General features: G+C 46.8%; 1 long non-coding RNA gene across 2 annotated transcripts in view; it reads right to left on the reverse strand.

The window, feature by feature from the left end:
• Window positions 1-4,634: 4,634 nt before the first annotated feature.
• Window positions 4,635-17,373, reverse strand: part of LOC148522322 (uncharacterized) — a 38,858-nt gene continuing 26,119 nt past the window's right edge. For both annotated transcript variants that reach the window (XR_015878760.1, XR_015878761.1), the window contains 2 exons: window positions 5,376-5,512; window positions 4,635-4,891 (listed from right to left, as the gene is read on the reverse strand). This is a non-coding gene — a long non-coding RNA (uncharacterized LOC148522322). The remainder of the gene's footprint in view (window positions 4,892-5,375; window positions 5,513-17,373) is intronic.

Raw genomic sequence — 17,373 nt, forward strand, 5'->3', positions numbered from 1 at the left:
AGTGATATTCATGTGTTTGAAAAATGACAGTTAGGAGCTGATTGGTTGGAGCACCGTTTAAGATTAGCAGTGAGTGCAAAGCTGCGCGCCGTCAAAAAAGGGGACATGGTATAGCGGGTGGGGGCGTGGCCTGAACTCATTTTAGTCACTCTAGGGGGCTCAGAGATGCGTGCTGCCCCCGGGTACCAGCCTGTGTGCAGTGCCGGCTCCCTCACTGTGTCAGGAGCCGAGTGCTCCACGTAATGTTACAGTGCAGCACCCGGCACCTGTCACTGAGGAGTCGGCACTTTGGTGCCACCCCTCGGTGGGTGACACCCGGGTTCGGCCCGCACCTCCCTTGCGATACCACTGGGGTAAATTACCTATATTTCTCTAGAAAAGTCTAATCGGCTGGTGGTATTGCTATTTATTGCAATATGCAAGATAATAGTCGCTAGACAGCTTTGACTACAAGTAAGTTAATCACCTTTATTTTTATTTGTGTGTATTTATTATTCCTAGTTTTGTCTGCTGTGTATTGAAATAAATAAGATTTTTATTTGTCATTTGCAGATTAGTATATACTCTTTAGATCTATTATAGAATTTTTCATTACATCAATAGTCTCCACCCTTATAATTCTGTAATCCTGTATTGTCAGTAGGACAGACTATACTATAATGGCAGCAGAGACTATTGATATTATTATAACTCCATTCTGCTCCCGGGTTCCCCTTTTCCATATTCTGATAATGACCGTGAATGGGGAAGGATGCAGATATCTGTTCTGTGGGCACCGATGCACCGATCTTCCGGTTGCACTACGAATATAAAAGCACAAACGGCATCATTGGGTGCCTATTGTCACGTGTGTCTCTAGTCCCACCCATTGGTGTGCCCAGTTTGACAAGAGGGGTAGCAAAGTTGGAAAAATAGGCGCCCAAGCCCCAGGTGTTTTAAAATGTAAATATCAACATGTAAATACATTATTTGCATCTAAATTACATCAGTAATTACTCCCTGACATGACATCAATCCCCTGACACACAACGGCACTGCAGAAACAGCATAAAGCAACACAACCAAAACTCAGTGATCACCAAAGAGTAAACAGAGCTAATAACCACCATACAGTACACACAGCATTGCAGTCACTGCCATACAATACAGAGAGCATTTGTGTGACTGAAACACAATACATAAAGCATTTTTGAGACTGCCGCACAATACAGACAGCATTTTTGACACTGCCATGCCCTACTTAGCTCAGTTTTAGACCGCCATACAATAGAAACAGCAGTTTTGAGTCCGTCATACAATACAGAGAGCATTTTTCTGACCGTCACACAATTCCTCCCTTCATCACTAATTAACTCCTCCTAAAAATCATTAACTTTTTCAGCAGCATTGTAACAGCCCGATTCAAAAATAATTAGCCGCTTAAATCATTAACTCCTTCATCCTAATCATTACTCCCTGCATCATCAATGAATTCATTTCATATCAGTGAATTAATATTCATGAACACCTTCATACATCAGTCTACTAAAAAAGAAAACTCACCTAAATTAATCCCAATAAAAGTGTTAATAATCCCTTCATCTCAGTTAACTTTATTAAAGGGGAGGAGTAATATACTTCATCTGAGTGGCAGCCTCGTTCCACCCTCCTGCATGCCAATCCGCCTGCTGACTCCTCCATTCTCAGACACGCACCCAGCAAAGAAAACATATCAGGCATTCTTCGGGCGACCCTGCACTGATTGATGCCCCTCTTTGAGCCGTTTTCAACATTTCTTCAAAAGGGAGAGCGGTTTGCACCCTCCTGGCTATGTCTCTGGTCACATTCATCATCAATCAGGCAAATACAATGTCCCTGTAATATGAGTCTATCCCTGGTCAATATTATAATAATACTTTTTATTTATATAGTGCCAGGGCTGTAACCAGGGGTGTGCGAGCAATGCCGCTGCACCGAGCGCAGGGCCCTGTGGGCATCACCGTGGTTACACCACAGCACATGCATGTGGCTTGCAGGCTGCCTGGAATGAGACCTTGCAGCCAGTAGCAATACTGCAAAGCCGTCCGGAGCGTCCATGTTCTACTTACGGAGCCGTCGGCGGAGCTGATGTCACGTGTTTAGGGTGCTGGAGCTGACACAGGTTGGCATAAATCCCTTTCATGGCACTGTCTTGATTGTTTTCCAGAGATGAAGTTATCCCATATCAAAAAGGGAACAATGCTGAAGTTCTTAAGAACCTCACATGGAAGAGTATATATGTGCGAGGCGCCAGAATGAATGAATGCATTAGACCAATGGCAGTGCATTTTGTTAGGCAACTTTTCCAATTTATCTATCTCGAAGGTTTGGCCCATCTGCCCCTTGCCCTCTGGGAGATTTACAGTGGGGATATTATTGCCACATTCTCTCCTCCCCATTATGAATTCCTTAAAATCGTTACAGAGAAATAATCGCTGTCCAGACAATACCCCTTAATCGCTATACCAAAATGTTACTATTTAGTGCTACAAGTAAGAAATAATTGCTTTCCAATCCAATTGTGGTTCCAAAACACAAAACGTTATATTGCAATAAAAAAGAAAGTTGCATGCTTTCATCTAACACAATTAGTGCAAACAGCAAGTAAATACAAAGGTACAAACCGATACATATGCTAGTGCTCTGGAATCCAGTACTCAGCCATCAATCCTGAAGCCTGCAGTCATCTAGTAAGGGAAAATTACTCCCTTACAGCTGACAGAGCCCCAGCACACAGATCACATATACCATATATCACATATATCACATGTACCACACAGATCACATATACAACAATAGAGACGAGCTGGCATGATTCCATTGGTTCTTGCTCCTTGTCATTCTGTTCATTGGTTAGTTCATATGGTGTCATCAGAGCTATGGATTAGTTTTCCAACTGCTTCTTTGTGTAGGTTTCCCTCTGAAGAACTAATAAAGAAACACTACTTACAGAGATACATTCTAACCTATAATTCATATCTTGCAGACACATGTTGCGATCTCCTTGCCGTTGCAACCGAAAATCTGCTAGCTTCTATACCTTAAATATCGTATACATTACATTTCACAACATAAGTATTTGCTAATAAAACCTCTAATATTAAGCTTTTAATGTGGAGGAACTTTTTACAAGTTTTGGTATGTGTAAGTGTGAGATTATTGCGTAGTTTCGCTAATATGTGTGGTGCGTTTATGTGCTTTGATAAACATTGCAACTGTGTGCTGTGAGTTTTGTATATTTATATGTTTTATTTAATGTGTTTATGCATGTAAGTCTATGTGTGTGTTATGTAATTTAGGGTATTTTTGATGGATTTATATATTATCCATTTCTAACATATTTTAAAATGACAGTGCAAGGTGTTACAAGCAGCAAGGTTCACTTCCAATCAGGGGGAGACCTCCAGCTATCTGCCGTTGCCACCTCGTCTGATAGCTAATTCAAAGGTTTTCCTCTGCCTATTCAAAGTCTAAATGCCAGTTCCTTTGAAACAAACAGTACTGATTGTACTGTTTGGTTCAATTGTTTACGATTTGCAGGTTCTTGACAATGATTCGTAATTTTGCATTTAGACCACTTCCTTTGAACATACTAGTCTCTGTGCATTTTTGAATTAATTTGTTACAGGCACAAATACACATTTGTGCTGCAATCAGACTGAGCTGACGCAGAGCATCGTCCAACTCGTTCTTCAACAGACCATCGACGACTAGATTGTCAGATAGCAATTTGCAAGCCATCACAACCAATTATTTGACTTCGACACCATGTAAGTTCTTTCTTCACCATGGGAGAGATTTATTAAACCTTCAGAAGATGACAAGTGGAGGTGTTGCCCATATATCAACCAATCAGCTTCCAACTATCATTTCATAGAGTGTACTAGAGAAATGATAGGTAGAATCTAATTGGTTGCTATGTGCATCACCTCCACTGGTCCTCTTTAGAAGGTTTTAATAAAACTCCCTGTGGTGCACACCTAGGATGAGGCACCTCAAGATCTGCGCCCAACAAAACTACCGCAATGGGCTGCCACCTGTACGTCAAGATTGTGACCACCGTGTATTCTGTATAATGGCGGCAGGATCTCAGGAGAATTATCATGGAAAGTGCTCTCCATGGTGCTGACTCCTCCACTTCCTGTGAGAACTAGTTGTGAAAATGGATCCACCAAGTAAGACATCTGACATCTTCCTCCAGAGCTGAGAAGGGAGAGCATATATGGCAGCTTCACATACAACTGGTGCCCAATCATTGGAAAAATTGCTTGAGTGCTGTAGGGATCAGGCAATTGTCCTAACGTGCCATATCTGGCCCCACCAGCTGTAGTGGGAAATAATACTTGCCTGCATTTCCAGATGGGTTTATTGTTGTTGCAATGCCACAGGTACATTTGTTTTCTTTCGCTTTAACCCTGAACTTTTTATTTATTACATTTACCAAATTGTTTTGTTTATTTTTATGGAGATGCTAATCTATGTTAAAAAAAAGAAAAAACACGACACAATTTTTTTTTTAAATCTTTGAATTTGTATTATTTAAAATAAATCAGACAACCTAGAAAGAAAAAAAAAAACATACAATATAGGTTACAAAAATAATAGAAATCAGCCAAAATATACAACAAAAAATTTGCTGCACATATAAATAAAACATTTTCAAATTCCAAATCGTATTGATATAACATAAAATATAAAATCGCTAAATTACAAAATTAACTAACAATACAATTTTAATGTTGGAAACTCATAAATTTTTTTGAAGATCTCATTGCGGTTGCAAGTACGCAAAGCAGAGGTCGCTCAGGTGGCCGGTACACAATACGTTAATGGGATCCTATTCCCTATACCTTCACAGACGAAGATGTTTGTTCTGGAGAAATAGAAAAAAATAAAGAGCCATGAAATTTATGCTGCTGCCGAGTTGACAGCGTTTGCTGGTAAAACACAGAGGGCAGAAGTGGCCGTAGGGAGAATGGTTCAAAGGAATCCGTGGACCTCTTCAGCAACATTAAGAGACAAGAAGGTCACCTCTAGAACTGCTAAAAATACAGCAGCCAAGAACACAGTAACACCCAGTGCTGAGGACTGCTGAACAGCGGAGTGTGTCAAGTGCTCATTTGCTGTATGTCCTGGGGACACGCAGGAAATTTGTGAATTTATCAATGTCGCTGGCTCACATTTTACAGTAGGGTCTCTGTGAAGGCTGCTGACACGGCTTTCTTGGAGAAACATGCCCAGGAAACAAGCGCATGTTAACCCTCTTCTTGCTGAGCCTCATCAGTGTTATTCAGTGTGGGAATCTACACATTGTTTAGGCACAGAGGAAAAACTATTTCAGTTAGTAGTGTTCTTACTTTACGTGTGCAGAATCCACAGGAGGTCATGCTTCGTGCTGTCCCTGGTCCTGATCTTCTAGGCTTCTACTAATTCCACATGTACATCATACTGGTATCATGCATAGCCCCATAGCAAATGGCAACACCATGATATGCTAAAAAAAAAAAAAAAATCACTTTAGGCCTTATTCAGAGTGGCAATCTAACGTAATCGCAACCTGCGTTCACAGAAACTTTTTTGCATCTTTCTGGCCTATTCAGAGTTGTTTTGGATGAACACGTCTGAGTTGCAGCTTCCCCCTGTTCCCTTACCTGGCTCCATTGCACCTGGAGTACCACTGGAGGTTTGGTTGCGGCATGCATTTGCAAAATGTCATTGGTGCATCAGGATTGCGTACTAAGGCAGATGCAAATGTCATATTTTTCTATGTACTTTTTTTGTCATTGCACTTAAAAATGTACGTGCAGGACTTACCTATCCCCAACTGAGTATGTAGCATTATTTAGTTGTGCAAACAAGTGAGCTCTGCATTATTGTAAGGTCATTTTAAAAACACAGTTGCGGCAGTTTCAGTGAATTTGCATAAATGGGTGGTGTTTTTTTTTTATTAAAGCTTACGACCAATCAGATGCAGACATCATTATAGCACCCAGGGCCGTTGAGAGAACAATGGGGTCCGAGTACTGGTCAAATCTGGGAGGCATGGCCACACCCCCTCCAGAAAAAAAGCAAGAAAAATATTAAGTGATGTACCACTCCAACAGGATGGGGGCAATTAGTACCACCTCCACCTCTGATAGCGCCTACAGCCCAGATGCCTATGCCCAGGGCCGTAACTAGGGTTGTGCGACCTGTGCCATTCCACGGGGCACAAGGCCCTGCGGACTGCACTGTTGCTGGTCCACATCACCTGCATGTTGCTTTTCCGTGGTGCCTGGAACTGCAGCCTGCAGCTCTACTGCAGAGCCACCCAGAGAGTCCAAGGGATGCTCTGCGCAGGCACCCTGCAGAGCTACACGGATCGTTCTATATATGCTCTACTTCCCAAAGTCGGTGACCTGGCTCCTAGATGTGACATCATGATACTATAGGGTTTGGGGGGCGGGGCTGGCACAGGGCACACTCAGAGCCTTTGCACATGATGTCACACATAGGGGGGTGTGGCCACCGGCACCTGGAACCACAGGACTGCTCGGAGCATCTTTAAGACTCTCCTGGCACAGATGCAGTTCTGGGTGGTGGCTTCAGATGCCTCCTGCGGCTTTTGCACATTGTAGCACAGCCGCTGCGTCTTTCTCTAAATCAGGCCCAATGATTGGTTATTTTATCAGACATTGTGGCTGTAAAGTGTTCCCAGCATAATTTGTAACTTTTTCTTTATTTTTTATTATTATTATTATTATTATTATTATTATTATTATTGGAAGAGTTTCTGGTGTCCAAATTCAAGATCCACCTGCAGCAACCCAGAGCTATAAACACCTTTATCAACATCTCCATGGCAACGCTTAAACCCTGAAAGTGTCAAAGAAATGAAAAGATAGGTTCAGGTACATAACATTCCTACACAGCAGCTGGGGCACAGTGACGCAAGGACCCCTGTTAGCAATAACATGACAACGCTAAATGAGAAATAAGCTAATTTAGCCTGTGAAGCAAGAAAATATGAGATATGGTAAGAACTTACCCTTGTTATCGCTATTTCTACGAAGTCCATAGGGTTCCACAGGATACCTTGGGGGTATAGGTGTGACGTCAGTCGCTGGGCACCATAGAGTTAAGCTTTTCAGCCTCCCAGGATGCACTAGGGTCCCCCTCCTATACCCCGCCCCCGAGCCAAGGCACCTCAGTTAGTTATCAAGCCATAGGCCGGAGGAGGAGAAGGAAGAGAGAGAAAAAAGATCTGGACACATACAAGAATCACATTCTCACCAGAGGGAGACGGAAAACCGGTGACCAGAGCAAAGCCCATCTGCAGCACAGGTGCGACAGGGCGGGAGTCCTGTGGAACCCTATGGACTTCGTAGAAATAGAGATAACAAGGGTAAGTTCTTACCATATCTCATATTTTCTACTTCAGGGTCCATAGGGTTTCCACAGGATACCTTGGGGATGTCCCAAAGCAGTACCCTTTAAGGGTGGGGACGCTCCTGTGCAGAAAGGAGAATCCGCCGCCCGAAGGAAGCATCCTGAGAGGCGAAGGTGTCAAACCTGTAATACCTCACGAAGGTATGGACAGAGGACCACGTAGCAGCCTTGCAGATCTGAACTGCCGAGGCACCACGTCGAGCTGCCCACGAAGGACCCACAGACCTAGTGGAATGAGCCTTCAGAGAAGGAGGGACCGGTAGGCCTTCATGAAGATAAGCTTCAGAAATAGCCATACGGATCCAGGCTGCCAAAGTTTGCTTTGAAGCAGGCCAACCCTTTTTACGGAAGCCATAGAGGACAAACAAAGCGTCCGACTTCCTAAACGAAGAAGTGCAGTCAACATAAGTCCTTAAGGCCCGCACAACATCCAAAGAGGCCTCACCCACGGAAAGACCCGGTGAGTTAAAGGCCGGAACAACGATTTCCTCGTTAACATGAAACTGGGAAACAACTTTGGGAAGAAACTCGGGCCAAGTGCGGAGCACTGCCCTGTTCCCATGAAAAACCAAGAAAGGGGGTCTACAAGAAAGAGCCCCTAACTCAGAAACACGTCTGGCCGAAGCAATGGCCAGAAGGAAAACAGTCTTAGCTGTTAGCCATTTAAGATCCACTGAGCCCAGTGGTTCAAACGGCGGTCCTTGGAGAGCCCTCAGGACCACAGCCAAATCCCAAGGCGCCACAGGTGGAACAAAGGGCGGCTGAATGCGGAGAACACCTTGCATAAAGGTGCGCACATCCGGGATTGTAGCAATCCTACGGTGAAACCAGACAGATAGGGCCGAAACCTGTACCTTCAAAGAAGCAAGGCGAAGCCCATGATCTAGTCCCGCTTGCAGGAAGGCGAGAATCCGAGACAGACGAAACTCCCGCGGTGCATAACCTCTCGGTCGACACCACTAGAAGAACGTATGCCACACGCGATGGTATAACCTCGCGGAAGACGGTTTCCGAGCTCGTAACATGGTACGCACCACAGAGCTGGAAAACCCCCGGGACCTCAGCATGGCCGTCTCAACAGCCACGCCGTCAAAGACAGCCGAGTCAGGTCCGGGTGAAGACAAGGACCCTGAGACAGAAGGTCCAGTCGTAGCGGCAACCGCAGAGGACTGTCTACGGACAGACCCTGAAGGTCTGAGAACCAGTGCCGTCTGGGCCACGTGGGAGCTATCAACAGGAGCGTCCCTCCTTCCTGTTTGAATTTCCGGATTACCCGTGGAAGAAGGGAGACCGGAGGGAACAGGTATGCGAACCGGAACGTCCACCGGACGGACAGAGCATCCACCAGAGACGCCTCTTCGTCTCTTGTGCGAGACCCGTACACCGGCAACTTGTTGTTGTGCCGGGACGCCATGAGGTCGATCTCTGGAAGACCCCACCTGTCCACCAGCAGTTGAAAAATGTCCGGGTGCAGGGACTATTCCCCCGGATGAACGTCCTGGCGACTTAGAAAGTCCACCTCCCAATTTAGCACTCCCGGGATGAAGACCGCTGATATGGCCGGAAGATTGCGCTCCGCCCAAACCAGGATCCGAGAGACCTCTACGAGAGCCACCCGACTGAGAGTTCCTCCTTGCCTGTTTATGTAGGCCACGGTGGTAGCGTTGTCCGACTGGACCTGCACCGGGTGACCCTGGAGAAACCGATGTGCCTGCTGGAGAGCATTGAAGACCTCACGGAGTTCCAAGATATTTATTGGAAGCTCCGCTTCTGTCGGCGTCCACCTGCCCTGGAACAAGTGTGGACCCGAAACTGCTCCCCAGCCCCAAAGACTGGCGTCCGTTGTCAACAGGACCCAATTTGGAACCCAGAACGGACGTCCCTTGTTGAGGTGGGTCGTCTGTAACCACCACGCAAGGGACAGGCGAACCTCTGGGGTGATCACAATCGTCTGGGACTTCAGAGACTGAGGCAGCCTGTTCCACTTGGACAGGATCAGGTGCTGCAGAGGTCTGGAGTGAAACTGGCCATATTCCACCATGTCGAACACCGACACCATGGAGCCCAGTAACCTCATCGCCGAGTGTAGGGACACCCAGCGGCTGTGCAGACAACTGCGCACCCTTGACTGTAAAGCAGAGATCTTGTCCTCCGTCACGAAGATCCTTTGCTGTCCCGAGTCCAATAAGGCTCCAAGATGCAGAATCCTCCGAGACGGGATTAGAGTGGACTTCTGCCAGTTGGTTAGCCAGCCGTGCCGTTGCAGCAGTGCAATGGTCAGGTCCAAATGGCGTAACAGGAGCTCTGGAGATCCTGCCACCAATAACAGGTCGTCCAAGTACGGCAACATGCGGACTCCCTGCATCCGCAGAGAAGCCGCCATGACCGCCATCACCTTGGTGAAAACACGTGGTGCTGTCGCCAGGCCAAAAGGTAACGCCCGAAACTGGAAGTGATCGCTGCGGATTGCAAACCTGAGGAACTGTTGATGGCGCAAAAGCCTTCCAAGATCGCAGCCACAAGGTGCGACGAGCAGCCACCACTGCTGAAGAAATTCTAGACACCAGAGTACTAATGTCTAGGGCCGCCTCGTTGATATAAGTGGCCGAATCACGGAGATTACCAATCAACTCCGCCTGTTCGGCCGGACAGTCGGAATCAAAAGAAGCCTCTAATGAATCCGCCCAGCGATCCATCGCTCTGGCAACCCAGCAAATGGCCATAGCCGGTCGTGCTGTCCCCCCCGCAAGGGAATAAGCGGACTTCAGGCAGATCTCCACCTTGCGGTCCGTAGCATCCTTAAGGGAGGACATAGATGGCATCGGCAATGTGGCACTACGGACAAGACGGGTCACGTGAGAATCCACCTGTGGAGGGGATTCCCACTTTGCAAAATAATTATCCGCGAACGGATAAGCCACCGCCAGGCGTCTCTGCGGCTGGTATCTTTTGCCAGGCTGTTTCCACGCCTCCTCTAAATGGTCCACCAACTGACCCGAAAGAGGAAAGACTGTGGCATCGCCCTTCACATCTTTGAAAAAGGCATACTTAGATTTAGCCGCTGGGGGAACTTCGTCCTCAATCACCAAGGCTGTGCGGACCGCCCGAATAAGTCCAGGAATATATACTTTGGACTTAGCATCAGCGTCCTTAGTATGGAGAGGTTCCTGATCGTAAGGATCCAGAATCTCCCCATCATCAGACGTCCCCTCGTCATCCTCATAAGGAGCCGACAGAGACGCCACCGGCCGTTTATGCGGCCGCATCACAGACTCCCCTTGCAACACATCCGACAAGTGCTGTACAGAACTCGTCAGGGAGTTAACTCACGCTGGCTCCTGAGAAACCGGGAGCGGGGAAATAGGGAGACTGTGGGGTACCACCAATTGTCGTGGGAAACCCTGCATGGGTGATGACACCACTGACTGCTGGGATAAACCCATCGGTGTAAACGCGGGCTGCGGTGCTAACTGGCCCACTAAGGCTGTAAGCGCCTGAGCGAAACAAGCCCAGGGCGGCTCCTGTACCGGTGCTGTAACCGTAAGAGGCCGCGCCATGGACAAACACTGCCGGCAAAGGCCCTCCGCGCTACCCTCCCCCTCCGCTAACGGTACTTTACACGTAGTACACTGTAGCCGGAGGGGAAAATCACTTTCGGACTTGATGGCACCACGTATGTGACCTCTCCCACCAATTATAACTTAAATAGGCGAGAGACCACCCTGCAGCACCGCACCGCAAGGGCTTAGCAGAAAGAACAGGGACAGTAATAAAGCTGACAGTTTAGAGAAAAGTTACAGGCAGCAGCGCTAGCACAGTCACATACAATGCAAAGAAAATCAATTCCTGCACTAACAGCGCTGATCACTCAACTACGCAGACACAGGGCATGGTAGGACACAGCGCTGCATACACAGACCTGACCACAGCGGAGGAGAGGTATGCGGGGGGACCCAGACCACGATGCTTCCGTCCAGCGCTTCCAGCAGCGTTCACCATGCGTTCTGGAGAAGATGGCCACCGAGGAGCAGAGAGGAGGCTGGCCTGGGGGAGGAGCGCTGCCACAGGACCAGTCGGCAGCGTGCAGAGAGGGCTGTGTGCAGCGGGGGAGGCGCCGGCTGTGAGACAGGGAAGGCGCGCTCCCCTGGCATGCATTTAACCCCTGGGACGCCACAGCGCTACCGCTCTGCTGCGGTCCGCTGTCCCAGGGGGTAGTGGAAAGCGCAGGTTGGTCGCCTGGCTCCACGCTGCAGCCAGTCCCCAGGGAGCCCCCTGCCTGGGGACTTAGGACCATGTGACCAGCGGGGACCCACAGCGGGACCCCGCTGCTTACCTTTGTCCCCCTTGGATCCGGCCATGGTCCGGAACATCTGGGGTCACCGCTAGCTGTGACCCCAGATGCTCACCAGCATCCCCGGATCGGTACCGGCGTTCTGGTACCGGCGGGGGTGTAGGGAAGACAGCATGGACGTCAGGACTGACTGTCCATGCTGTACATCCAGATGCCACAGCTGCACTGAAGAAAGCTTCAGGGGCTCTTCTAGCCCCCACTCCGACAGGTGCACCCGACTCCGGCCGGGCACCAAACTAAACTGAGGTGCCTTGGCTCGGGGGCGGGGTATAGGAGGGGGACCCTAGTGCATCCTGGGAGGCTGAAAAGCTTAACTCTATGGTGCCCAGCGACTGACGTCACACCTATACCCCCAAGGTATCCTGTGGATACCCTATGGACCCTGAAGTAGAAAATTAAACTTAAAAAAAAAAAAAAAATGCATCTCCTACATTATTTGCACCTATAGCCGGTGATAGCCGCCTCTCTGGGAGTCAGTATAACACCCCCGTCAACTATAAACATTTTAAATTAACAAGGTTTAATTTCACACGTGTGATATGTGTTTGTCTTTACATAAGGATTTAGCCCGCAGTCCATATATTTATGTGTTTCTTGTATTTTACCCACATTTAATTCTGTCTCCTGTAGTGCTGACAATACTCTGTTCCTGAATATTAAAGGTTAAACATCATTTTAAAGGCCTAAATCTTTTTTTCTAGGGCTCTACTCTGTGTGAAAGAGCTGAATGCGTTTCGTCACTCACTGAGAAGGGGGACAGATTTTTGTCTGGAACAGGGGCTCTCAACCTCAAGCCTCAGGTTTTCCCAACTGGTCATGTTTTCAGGATTTCTGCCTGTGAGAATAGGGGTGATAATTACTGACCCAGCAAAATAGATTAACTCACCTATACATGATTAAAGAAACCCACAAAAACAAGACCTGTTGGTGGTACTTGAGGGCTAGAGTTGAGGACCCTTGGTCTAGAGTCTAGACCAGAGGTTCCCAAATGCCGCCATTACAATCCATGTATTAAGGAAATCCATGCTTGAGCACAGGTGACTTAATTAGTACCTCAGTCAATTTGTTGCATTTTTAAGCATGGGCATCCATAAAACCTGGACCGTAATGGCAGAGTTTGGGAACCTCTGGTCTAGACCATTCCTAGCTTACGATGGTTTGTGGACGAGGACTTCAGTAAATCTGTGGTACATGTAATCATTAGAGTCTCCTGTGGAGGGTTGAGAGATGCACATTTGCCCAGAGCCATAACAGGGCTGAACTGCGGATGCTCCAATCAGCTATTCAGACTGCAATGTGCAAGCTCCAGGCGGCACTGCAGCAGCCATCTTGGCTCAAGGGTTCCATTCCAGAAACCCTGCAATTCAGAGTCAGCGTCGGTGCCCCCCACAGACCCCCTATGCGAGCTGTGTGCAGTGGCCCTGCTCGCACACCCCTAGTTACAGCCCAGAATTTGCCCCAGAGACTTGTATAGAGGCAGAAAGCAGGGGTATCTAATAAGGCCGGAACTGCGAGTGGAGGAATGTCTGTCAGACGTGGAATTCATATTCCCATAAAATGGCCACCAACACAACAGTGTCGATAGGTGTCAGCGTTGTGTGATAGAGATCAGCCCACATGTTGAATAACTTAACCAGGTCTGTGGTTTATTAACCAGGTAGAACAACAGGGTGTGAGACAACACAGGGTTAATGCAGCACTACTCAGACACAAGCAGTATGATCCAGATCCAGCCAGGAGCGGAGTAATGGAGGTAGCGCGCTGTGTCTGGGCTTTGCACAGGATAATATACAAGCATTGGTGGCAGTGGGACTTGTAGTTCCACAAGTAGTGGCGACACAGTAGTAAGCAGTGGCACCGCCGTGTCTGTAAAGCTCAGTGACAGACAGGACACTCATGGGCACATCCTACTCTTATGGAGGATGGAGGGAGAACAACACGTGGTAAGCCGCATATGCGCAGAAGGCACGCTAAGCAGGAGGTTGCGCATACGCAGTGAGCACGCCTACGTTACTATGGGAATGGACTGAGGAGGCAGCGTGAGTGTTCCCCACCTACAAATTGGGACACGTGCCTGGTGCGACTTGGACTTATGCGCAGTGAAAAAAAAAAACATTTTGGTCAACTGCGCACATATCGGCACTTTGCTCACCTGTGAATCAGGCCCATACACTCATATATACGTCCTGCCGGTATTCAGAGGCCAAGCTGCAAACAAAAGCTAAGACCGCTCCTCACCCACGCAGCGCTCCTTCATTGGAAGATCGTTTTAAATAATGAAACTTTGTGCACCGAGCGTTCTATGGGTTAGGTGCACTGAGCCTTGGAGAGAGATTAAGTGGAGGGAAATAAAGTACCAACCAATCAGCTCCAAACTTTACAGGTTGTGTTTGAAAAATTAGTTATGAGCTGATTGGTTGGTACTTTATCACGCCCCAAGGCTTAGTACATCTACCCCTATATATATAAACATTAAGGGCCAAATTCAATTAGAGAGCGAAAAGCCACGATTGGCAAATAGTTTTCACCGATTTGCGCTTTTCGCCCCTACTCAATTCCAGAACATTTTTTCCTGCGCGAATACTTCATAGGCAAAAACAGGTGAATAAGTTTCTCCTCCCAGAGGCAGGTGAAATGGGGTACAAATGTGGGGATTTGATTCAGAACCCTTTGAACACCCCTTCCCCCCTCCCAATGACTAATAAGACAAAAAAAACCAAAACTTAAAAGACCCCAGAATCGACTTTTTATTTTTGGGGTGAAAATTTAAAAAGTGTTGGAAAGTGGATAAAGAGTAGTGGGCCTGGTACTTTGGGGGGCTATAAGGTTGACACGGGTGTTTTTAAGAGAGCAGGAAGCTGCGGCAGCTGTATTTTTTAGATTTTTAAATCTTCACTTTAGAGACACCAAAATATAATATACTAATACCAATTTACATGTACCCCAAATGTAACTGCGGTACTTATTAATCTAAAAAAAACATTGCATTATATAATTTTATCACACATGCATATAACAGCCCTTTGACTCATTTTAAGATCACTAAATACTTTTATTAGGGCTATTAATACTCTACTATATTAATTCCCAGGGTCAGTGAGGCTTTTTTGGGGGTACAGACTGATCTCTCCAAAATATGCTGTCCTTTTTGCTAGTTTTGTTACTCACTACATTCACCTATCCGCGTTTTCGCCTGTTTTCAAATTGAAAACTGAGATAAGTGGGGACGCGCATGGCGAAAACATCGTATCCAAACAGGCGAATGAGGCGAAATCAACGTACGTTTCGCCAACCTCTGCTTTTCAAGGATAATTGAATTCGGCCCTATGTTGGTGTTTAGCGAAGGAATAAATAGCGAGAATAAAATGCACACATAATAGTCTGTAAGCTTGTAAGAGTTGGGCCCTCTTCCAGAGCCGTAAGTAGACTTTTTGGTGCCCCCGTCCTCCTCCCCCGCTGTTTTTCAAATAGGGACATAAGATGCCAACCCAAAATGTCAACAATTTCTGATGGTAGCCTCATGGGTTGCCATTAGAATTGTGGGGCAGATAGCTCCATGTGTGAGGTGTCTGACTGCCATGTGAGAAGTGATGGGTTTGAGTCCTGGGTATGACAGTATTTTGAAATGTGTGTGTGAATAAAAGAGGATGGGACTGAAAGTGCTTGTGAAGGTGGCCAGATGGAGGGGGAGGCAGCGGGGGAGGAGATAGGGGTTGCCAGGGTGATTCCAGGGATAAAACAAGAGGAAGCTAAAAGTGAGAATGATTATAAACAGAAAATGGACAAGCCCAAATGGTGCCCCCTGCCCTGTGGTGCCCAGTGACATGGCACATGCTGCACCACCCTAGTTGCAGCCCGTCTTCCCTTTGTCTTCTCTACATAATTATGCTAAGTGCTCACAGTAATTACGTATATATGTGAATCTATATAATGGCCATATTAGTCTGTACTGGTGTTATCTGTTGTCAATTTTTTCCCCGTGTACCCTCGCTGGTGTCTTATATATACACAAGATAACGATAATAACAATAATTTGTGTCTGTCGTAGAGGGGTTAAATGGAATTGAACGACTTCAGTGTTTCACTGGCAACGCGCTGCGTATTGTTACTGGGAAAAGTTAATGCTTTTCGGGAGAAAAAAAAAGTAGAATGGTTTTCTAATCAGGTTTTTTTCTTTTTTTCTTTTGCTAAAGTAAGAGAACACCATCTGTTTCACCAGAGACCAAAGCGTTGCTTCGTACCGCTGCATTAGCCAACTAATGGAGGTTGGAATCCGCAAGAAACTGCCTGTGACAAATTAAAGCCTGTGATAAGAACCTATTTTGGGGCAAGCAATGGCGATTTGCTCAATGGTCCTCACATGCGGAGGGTGAAGTAATCCTGTTCTGCATTGCAAGTTTATTAACACCAATCTGCATTATGTAGATTATTCCTAAAAATGTGATTCCAACCTTTCATCATCTATAAGAGAAGGAACGCTATTTTTCAACACGCCGATTCCACTTCACATCGTAAGACCACAAACAAGGATAACCGTTTTGAATTAACGAGTCAATACGCACAGCTACAGTATATTGCAGCAAAAGTAGATATAGAATACTATATGCTACATTGTTCAAGTGTCCAACATGCAAGGAAAGATTGTTGAGTAAACATTACTGTGACCACAACAGGTAACATTTACAGCATACATGGAGGATTAACAGGTGTAAAGTATAAGCGAGTATACGCTATACAGAGATCACACGGCCTGATTCACTATGTATCGCTATTGTGATCGCGGTGGCGATTAGGCATGCAGTTCTGCTGAGAAAATATGCTAATGAATGCTATCACAATGCCGTCGCACAGCCAGCATAGAGACGCCCTCTACCGCTATCTCACATCCGCACTACCTTGCAGTCCTCCGTATACATCGGGAACATCGAGTAGCATCGGCCCCTCACGCACAATTACAACAGGTCAGACCTTACTCAGAAATGGCTAACCTTGTGGCGTGCAGTGAGTACACAAGCTGCGTATGCCGTCGCAGTGGCTAATTTATGCACGCCCATGCAGCAGCGTTCAAATGGACAGGCACCCCTGCGTTTCCCCTACCACTCCCCTGTCACCACCCCCAAACGCTGATGTCCCATCCATCCATCTGCGATGGCTTTCTTCCTGCGTGCGTAATCGCACGCGCACTGACATGCATACTCATGCGCAGTACGCAGTATCGGGCGATCTGGTACGCTGTTGTAGTTGCGATCCGTGATGAATCAGGACCACAGTACAGAGATAATACACAGTGACAGTGTATAAAACTGCTATTGTCCATCCAGTACAGCTTCCAAGTAATACATAGCCTGTAGCTGTTGTTATACTCCAACACTCCTTCTCAGCAGCTGAGGCTACGGCCACCAGAAGCCGTCGTCATGGCAGCTCGCGGGTAATTGAATCAGTTTATTTAGCATGTTATTCCCACTTTTCTTGTTGGTTCATAATGTCTCTCCCTATGTAGAGACTTTTCGCACCTATTATTATTGCCATCTGAGCTCCATTTGTCTTTAAACGTCCATTGACTTTTTGGTGGTTCA

The sequence above is a fragment of the Taudactylus pleione genome, unplaced genomic scaffold (assembly GCF_031769625.1).
Source record: "Taudactylus pleione unplaced genomic scaffold, aTauple2 ptg000147l, whole genome shotgun sequence".
Lineage (NCBI taxonomy): Eukaryota > Metazoa > Chordata > Amphibia > Anura > Myobatrachidae > Taudactylus > Taudactylus pleione.